This window comes from Nelumbo lutea, chromosome 4 (genome assembly GCF_056320005.1).
Source record: "Nelumbo lutea isolate HS-2025 chromosome 4, American lotus-T2T, whole genome shotgun sequence".
NCBI classification, from domain to species: domain Eukaryota; kingdom Viridiplantae; phylum Streptophyta; class Magnoliopsida; order Proteales; family Nelumbonaceae; genus Nelumbo; species Nelumbo lutea.
In genome coordinates, this window is record NC_142687.1 from 45,132,354 (window position 1) to 45,141,703 (window position 9,350).

The 9,350-nt window shown below is 32.0% G+C and overlaps 1 long non-coding RNA gene across 1 annotated transcript; it reads left to right on the forward strand.

Moving 5' to 3' along the window:
• The first annotated feature begins 5,984 nt into the window (after positions 1-5,984).
• On the forward strand, positions 5,985-6,628 carry LOC148855535 (uncharacterized). The gene is made up of 3 exons (XR_016112821.1): positions 5,985-6,132; positions 6,287-6,401; positions 6,563-6,628. It is a non-coding gene; the product is annotated as an uncharacterized LOC148855535 (long non-coding RNA).
• Positions 6,629-9,350: the final 2,722 nt, after the last annotated feature.

Here is a 9,350-nt window from a genome sequence, read left to right on the forward strand (position 1 = left end):
TATAAAAATTTATTGTCTCCATATGTTGTAGCAACCAAAGATGTGAATACAACTATTAGCTTATTTAAAAAAAATTTCCAATAGTAAGCTACCTTCTTCCTTTGTGTATTATCCTCATAGTGTTAATAGAACAAGCTCTAAACTATATTAATTATTAGAGAAATTGTAATTAGTACATTTTTAATAATAACAAGGAATTCATAATTGTTAGTTTATAAAAAGTATTTAGCATCGAATATAATGATCTCACGTTTCATTAAGATCCCATTTTTATATTTGAATTAATGTCCTATCAATTTTAGTCACCGTTACAACCACATATACAAAGAATAAGATTATTGAATAATGAGTATATTTTTATTTTATAATTAAGAAGATTGTCATTATGATGATTTTTTAATTACCAACCAAATTTTTACTTGTAGTGTAATTTTTTATGCCATAAAGTTAAATAAATTTATAGTTTATCTTGGTAAAGCTCACTCATATTCTTGATTATGTGATTAATGTTAGATCAATGATAGTCTTTGTAGACAATTTTGTAAAAGCATATTAATATTCTTCATTCGATCGTTAGTGATGTAATATATCTTTTAAGAAAATAATGTATTTACAAATTTCTCTATTATTGCATTGAATAATAACGCTTATATTTTTATTTCTTACATTGAAAATTATTCATAAGTAATTATATATAACTTTGTCATTAAAGTGAATACAAGTTGTAAATACATACCTCATTGTCTAGTAGTATCACCTTCAACATTTTTCCACTCCCCTTGTAATTGGTATAAAAGCTAGGTTGAGAGATTGGATTGGTTAGGATTGAACAATATCTAATACATTAATAGAAGATAAGAGTATGGGTGTCAATGGATTATGTTTGGATTGGACTCAGTGTAAATTGAAACCAATTTGAATAGATTGGATGGTTTAGACATTGATTTAGACAACTCTAAAATGGTCCAAAGTATTTACCGGATTAAATTGGAGTTGTTTCATCTATGATGGACTTATATTTGTCCATGTTAGGTAGGACCAATATCTAATACATTGATAAACCTACCTATGAGGCTTAAGCCATGCATACTTCTTGTGTAAACAAAAAGTGTTACATGTATAAGCCATGTACACCTCCTAAGTATAGGACTATACAACTTGATAGCAGGAGATTAACAAAAGAATAAATATTTTTGTCAAAATATCTGTTATAGCCCAACCCCTTGAAATCCTTATAGACAAGCAACTATGAACAAAGTTTTCCTCTAATTTTGTTTAGCATTAAGTATTATTAACATAGGTTTTCTCAAAAACTCTAGAATTTCTCCTATCTCATGTAGACAAAAAAACATTAATGAGAAATAATTTGCTTTAAGCCAACATATATAGGGTTATAAATTGATCCATGGAAGCCTACTGGCTAAACTATTTGTCCAACAACAATTTGACTCTATTTCCCTTGATTGACTTGAAACTAAGACCCATTTAAAATGTAGGATATGTCTTTTTTGATACATTTCCATATAGATGTATCATATGAATGCATAATTTGAATCTCAAACAAGGCAACATTGAATTTCTTCTTCAAGTTTTTGAATTCTAATTCCTTTGATTCACATTCAGCACTTGTTCCATTCTACAAAATGAAATTTAAACTATCTCTCCACATTCACTACAAAAAAAAAAAATCATGTTTTTTGTACTACAAAGCCTTTGCCATATCTAATGGAATAAGGAATCGTGAAAGATAATAAATGTGTAAGTTGCAAACACACTCCTTAATGAACAACTTTTCCTTGCTCTTCATAACAAGACTTCTCTTAGAAATCTCTAAATAACCAAAGGTTGTAACAGTTCATAAAATCTTCGTGTAGTAATTTAAAGTGTTTTCTATTATGTAGAAAACATTAATTGAGAACAAAACTTTATACTTAAGGACTCAAGTAGAAGATTACTATTGGCTTTACTTTTCACAACAATACTTCTTCAAGAATTTCTAAGTAACCAAGACTATAATAGTGCATGAAATCTCTATGTCTTAATTTAAGTTGAAGAATTGAAATGGATATTAACATTTCTTTTAATTTAGTTATGCATAATATTCTACTTAGTGGTCTTCAATTAAATGACTTATCTTTTTTATTGAATAATGAGTAACGACAAGATCATCATTTCAAAATCAAAATCCCAATTCCTTCCTATCAATGTGTTTACCTTTGGCATTTTTAACATTGTTGGTTTCATATTCATTTATAGGTGAATCGTTGATCCATTTGTTAGTATACTAAAAAAAGACTTCCGATAATAAGAACTTAAAAAGGTTTTTTCTTGTAGGAGAAAATGAGGTTTACAAATTAACTGATTCATGACAATAGTCCAATTTCAACTTTCATTAAGTCAAATAAAGTTACCTTATGAAATGCTAAAACAAATACTAACAAAACCAAACTGAGCACTCTCAGAAACAAGACACTAAGACATTACTTGAAAGCACATTGTGTCTTTTTAACTTGTGTCAACACTCGAAAAATTCCAAATCTATATGTCACCAATTGAATAGTCTTCCTCCTCAAGATCGTCTTCCACCTCAATCACTTCTTTCATTTTAAGTTCAACAAGTCTACTTTTCAAGTTTGAAATCTCAACCCTTAATCCTTCAACATGATTTTCAAATTTTCTACATTTTTAGCGATAACTCTCTAACTACTCATAGTTGACATAAAAAATTTTTATGTTAAAGAAATCAACTATTTTCTTAACAACTTTTAAAGAGACATATTGTTTTAAATACTTCTTACCAAGTGTTAATTTTCCATAAAATCTCTAGTTGTCTTTTTCAAGTCTAACTGTAGCTTTAAAGTTTATCAACATCCTTAATTATCATTCTTGGAAGTAGAATTCGCAGTCGAGTACTCAATTCATTTAACAAGTTCTTGAAAGAAATATTGACTTCGTATAATCCAACCATTATTTCTATAAACAAATTACATCAAACCAAAAAAACTATACATATATTAAAATTGTCTCTTATGTATAACATGCAACTTTTTTTATATATTTTAGAAATAATAATGACAAAAGCAAAATGTAGACACAATTATATAGAATTGAAGCAGAATATGAAGGATTTGGAATAATAAGAACACATTACATAGACTTGGTTAGCATGCATTTCATAAATAGTGACAGACTACAAGCACAATTTTATATAACTTTAATGATTTTCATTTGAATTTTGATATCTATTTATCAAAAAAAATATAAGAAGTAGAGAGAAGGATTTGAAATAAGTAAAAACACCTTCCATAGAATTGATTAGATTTTTGGATATTTATTTAACAAAAAAAAAGAATAAGAGAGAGAAAATAAATGATTTGAAATAAGAGTAAACGTAATTCATTAAACATGAATTTCTAAAATGAACCAAGCATTTGTTCACTTTCTAAATCCATGAATAAAACATTACATTAAAATTGAAAATAAAAAAAAAAACAAATAACTTCTCACCTCTTCTTGCTCTGGTGCTTTCTATGTTGTATAAGAATCCCTCTCCAAGAAATCCTATTTATAGAATTCATGCATAAAATCATTAATTACATAAGATATTAATTAAGTGCATTACGTTTAAGGAGATGAACTATACATAGAAGGTAGCAAAGACATACTCAAATTGTGTTTTTGGGTCAACAAAAATGGGTTATGTATAACTCGTTATGATAGTTTTCCTTACCAAACCATGTTTTTGGGTTATACGAAGATGGGTCAAGTGTAACCTAATATAATATGTTTAAGTGTAACCTAATATTTATCTTTGTTTTGGAGGTTTCAACATGAAACAGTCCACCAATATTATGTTAGAAAATTGGCAATCAAATATACATTGGAAGTAGGAATGGCAATGGGGTGGGTTTAGGGCGAGGATCACATTTTTCATCATTGACCTTGATTTTAAAATAAACCCCTATCCTCAACCCCAACCCCTATCGAGGATAAAAATTGTCCTCCATCCCTAATCTCGGATGGAGATGGGTTCCCCATGGGGACCCAAATCTTCGAAAATTTTTAATTAACTCTATTTAAAAAAATACTTAAAATAAAGAAAAACTTTAATTAGATAGATTTTGATATATGTATAATATAAATAATATCATATATGTATAATGATATATATTTAATGTGAAAATATTTAATATATGAAATCAGGATTGAGGTGGGACAGGAACTTCATTCCCCATCCTTGACCCTGACCTCATTGGGTTAGGGAGGTTAGGTACACAACGGGGATAGGGAAAATTGTCATCCCTAATTGGAAGAATATTACAAACTTATTTCACATCCAAAACATCCCATGGATAACAAGCATTCTTAGGAATGTGGTATTTGAAACTACTCTAAAAAATGTCATTTTAACAAAACAATGTTAAACCTATTGCCCCCACCCAAAAAAAAATGTCAAAACTAGTGTTCATCTTTTCTTACTCTACTTTAAATTCATGTAGGAAGAAGTGAATGGGTATTACAATTGAAGATGAAGAGATAATTAGTGTCATTGCCAAATCGGAGGGGAATTCAATCCAAAGTAACATTATAAATGGGAGATGACAATTATCATCAATAACCCTATGGTATGCAACCTTAACAATTTTGGGTTTCATTGTTAATTTCTTGAATCGTATAATCATTCGTAGAGATCTTGAGCATAAGCATATTACTTTTATAGGAAATCTTAAAACTTGGTTAGCCGTAATACTTAAATAGTTTGATATTGTCATTGATCCAAAATGGATAGCTTATGCTCTAGTTTCTAGAGATTTGAGGCTTGAAAATTTTGAATTATGGGTTAATGCAAATAAATGTTTTTATTATTAATAGAAATAGGAAGCCATGGAATCTAGTTTATATAAAGATGAGAAAAAAGACTCTTAACATGAAGAGATTTCTGAATTTCATTTTAGAAAGGTAGAGAAATTGATAAATATAAGTCTATCACCATCACTAACATTGCTTCTTGATTGTGTATATTGAATTTTACTATAACCGCCACCACCACAACTGCCATCACTACTTTTCTCATCATTATTACTTCTATCACTACCATTATCATCACCCTCATCATCATTGTCATCATCAACAAGTTGTGTTGCTTTTGTATCTCTTCGGGTGTATTGTTCCTCCCACCTATTAATATCCATATCTAATTTTTTAGTAATAAATGTGCTAGTCCTAGGTAGATCACTAGGTTTATTTAGAAACATTGTATCATTTTTAGCAATTTGCAACTATTCTACTAGTGGATCATTTTTTCATTAATAAGATTTCTCACCTTCAACCTCATATTATAGTGGATATAAACATACATTTTTAAAATCTTATATGATAGTGGTTTTGTTGTTGTGTATGTATAAGGTTAAAAGTGTTTTAATTATATTAATCACACCTATTAAATTATATAATTTGTGACAATGTTTTCATTATAGTTGATTGTAAAGGTAGAGCATGTAGAGCACTTTCTCCAAATAGAAACCAACATTTAGCTGAAAAATAAAAAGAAAATAAAAAAAATAAAGGGTAAATTACAAAGGCCTCCCTATATTATGGGGTCTGTGACAAAGACCCCCCTATACTATCACATTGAGACAAAGACCACCTTTTATTAGCTTTTCGTTGAAATCTTCCATTACAATATTTTTTGATCCCCATACTATTCTTGTAATAACTATTGGGACAATTGGAAGAAAAACACTATTCATCTTCCCCAACCTCACGATACACGAACACGTCTCGAAATATCTTTAAATTTTAGTCATTTGCTTCATCTTGAAACATTTTTAAATTTTATTCAACCATTTCGAGCGTTCAACCACTTTTTGTTGGTTTCTCATCCATTCGCACCGCTTTCTGACCTTTTCCCATTTTCCCCCGTTCATTCCATAACTTTTTTTCTTTAGTCTTAAACTCTTAATTGACTTTTCAAAGAGTTTTGTTCCATTTTTTTTCTACGATCACCATTAGCAACAACCGAGCATTCTTGCATCAATTTCTTTCCAAATTTCAGCCTCTAATTTATTTTTCTGACTTGTTTGTAGAGTCGTCATTGACAATGTCATTTGCGCTAATGCGACTATAGTGAAGGTATGCTTCTTCCAACCACTCCACCCCTTCTAGAAAAAAAAATAATAATAGAAATTATTTTTGAGATAGAAATAATTCATGAGAGGTTTCAAAAAAAGAATACCTAGAAACCTAGAAATCAAACCAATCCCCTATCTGTTTTTTTATGTTTCAGGTTGATAGCGCAAGAAAACATGGAATCCTTTTGGAGGCCATTCAAGTTCTCATGGATCTGAACCTCTGTATTAAGAAGGCCTATATATCCTCTAATGGCAAATGGTTCATGGACGGTAAGCAATAAAATATGCTTTCTTCAATGCTTCCATTGCTTAAGTGCATCGAACCCAAAGCTTACTATAGCAACTTTCCACGATTGATTTAAAGTTTTAAGCCCCTCTTTCCTTTTGCCTTGAATGTTCCCAAATCTCATTGTCTTCACTTTTATCCACAGTTTTCCACGCGACTGATCAAAACGGAAGCAAACTCTCGAATGAGATTGTTATCAGCTATATTGAATAGGTAAAAGGGATTACCGCTGTGATTGTTCGTATATGTGAGGTCGGGGAAGATGAATAGTGTTTTTTTCAAAACTGTTAGAATATTTATTATAAGGGTAGTATGGGAATTAACAAATATTGTAATGGTCTTTTTGAATAGAAGGCTAACGGAAGGGGGTCTTTATCTCATGGTCATAGTACAGGGAGGTCTTTGTCGCAAAACAATGTATAGGAGGTATTTGTCACAGACCCCATAGTATTGGGTGGTCTTTGTAATTTACTCAAAAATAAAATCATATATTAGTATAATAAATAACTTAAAATCAAATATTTAATATTATAAAGATTGCAAAAAATAAATTGCCTGAATTGAAATTGTCTTTTAATCTTTTGATAAAAGAATTTCTAAATAATCCTTGTGTTTCATGAAACATTTTTATTTATTTTGAAATAATGGTTATTAATATGAGAGCTTAGATATATTGCAACATAAAATTATATGAAATAATGCTAATCGAGGTCTTTGGTCTTCGTTGGCCAAGGTCTCTGCCTTAGTGGCCTCGATCTTATGCTAACCAAGGTATTTGGTCTTCGTTGGCCAAGGTCTCTGCCTTAGTGGCCTCGATCTTATGCTAACCGAGGTCTTTGGTCTTTGTTGGCCGAGGTCTTTGCCTTAGTGGCCCCGGTCTTATGCTGATCAAGGTATTTGGTTTTCGCAGGTCGAGGTGCTTCCAAGATCTAAACATTGCTGGGGAGGTCGGTGGCACCTGGTGTTGGAGAGATGCGGTGAGAGCGGGAACCCCAAGATGGGAAACGGGCTTCGGAGCGGTCGGATGTGTTTCTAGGCATGATTGTCTTGGGTGCGCGGAAAGAGGTTTTGGGAGATGGTTTTTTGTGCGACTCTCAAAGACGGCACCAACTGATACTGTCCAATCCAACGTGTTCCGAACCGAGGATGCAGTCAAATGGTCCTGCCAATGGGATGAGGCTGAGGTGGAAGGATGAAGCTGCGCAACAAGATCTAAAACCAAGAAAGACATCAGAGGGCTGAGGAGTGATTCCCCGAGTAGGCACTCTGACGCTCAAGTCAGCAAGGAAAGATGGGTGTTGGGCCGATCAGTTGAGAGCAATGCTGGTCTGAGCAGAATAATAGTATGGAGGCTAAAGAGTCAAAAGTCACTTATTGACTTGAGCATCGGAGTGCTTACCCAAGGAATCACTCATTGGGCCTCTGATATCTTTCTTGGTTTCAGATCTTATTGCACGACTTTGTCCTTCCACCTCGGCCTTGTCCCGTTGGCAAAACTATGTGATTGCGTCCTCTGTTCGAACACCTCGAATTGTACAACATCCATAAGCATAACATACCACTCCAGATGGGCATTTGTAACCCACGAGCATAGTTTCTTCTAGTTTTAGCCATCATTAACAACATTCTTCCTCTCCCACTAGATAAACAAATTGGTCCTAATTATAGTGAAAAAAATCCTTTTCCATCCCTTTTATTCATTGATAGCATATAGTTATTACATTATTAACCAAATGGATATTCTCCCCAAGACAGCTATTTTTGTCTGCACACCTCTTCAGCCCTTGTATTACAAATGCCCATCTGGAGTGGTATGTTCTAGTTTCAGTCCCATTGTGGTTATTGATGCATTCAGCCAGAAAGAAATCACATCATCAACCACAACAAAGAAAAATGGATCCATTAAATGAGTCCCATGAAAAGAACATAAACAAATTCTCAACCAGTAGCAACCTCGGAAGCCTGCCTACTAAGTTGTTGAATTGTTGAAATGATAGTAGCATAGACACGGAAACATCAATCAAGTCACTTCTCCTTCTTCTCAGTCAAATAAGCATTTAAATTTTATTTTGAGATATATTTAATTTTTTTCTTAAAAATGTCTGCCAGCAAATCATCTACATGAAGTTAGTCATGTATCCCACCTGATTATGTATGAAGATGGTTGAAGAATCTTTCTCCAAATCATGCTTGTAAAATGAGCCTTCAAACAACAGGTATCCATGAGGCTCCAAGTACCTTCTACAACATTATGCTTTATATTGGCCAAGTTATTCTATTTTTAGTGAGGTTAGCCTCTACCTACAGCAAATCAGATATTAACCCGATCTAATCCATTCTATTATGAACCCAATCAATTTTAGTTTGGTTCAAGTGATTTCAACGATTTGTATGAGCTGGAGAGTGATTAGGAGTCCTTAAATTAGGGAAACAAGTGTGCATAAGGTCCATATTGCTTATGTAAAAGAGAATAGGAGTTGAAATAAAGCCCTCCTGCCTTTGGCTTTCTTTTGTTTGGTTTTGATACTAAATTTTATTGATGGTGCTAATAAAAAAAAAATATCTCTTGATCTCCTATTACCAACACTTTGATACATAAATTCTTTTTTATCAATAACAATTCAGAAATTTCATTGCATAATGGAAATGAAGACTTGCTTAGCTAGAGTCAGCTAGCAAGTCACAAAGTAAATTCATGATAGCCCATTTGGCAGTTGCAATATTATTGTAGTTGTCTACCCTTCAACTCATCTCCCCAATATAGATCATATCTAATTAGTTCCTTCGCTCACAAGAGAGTTGATTAAGAAATCTGCATATATATATATATATATAGCTAGGGATCAACTCAAATGATTTCATACAGTAATTCTTTAGAACACCATATATTTTAGAGTAAAGCACGTTAGTTGATGTCATCATCTAAAGGCCTA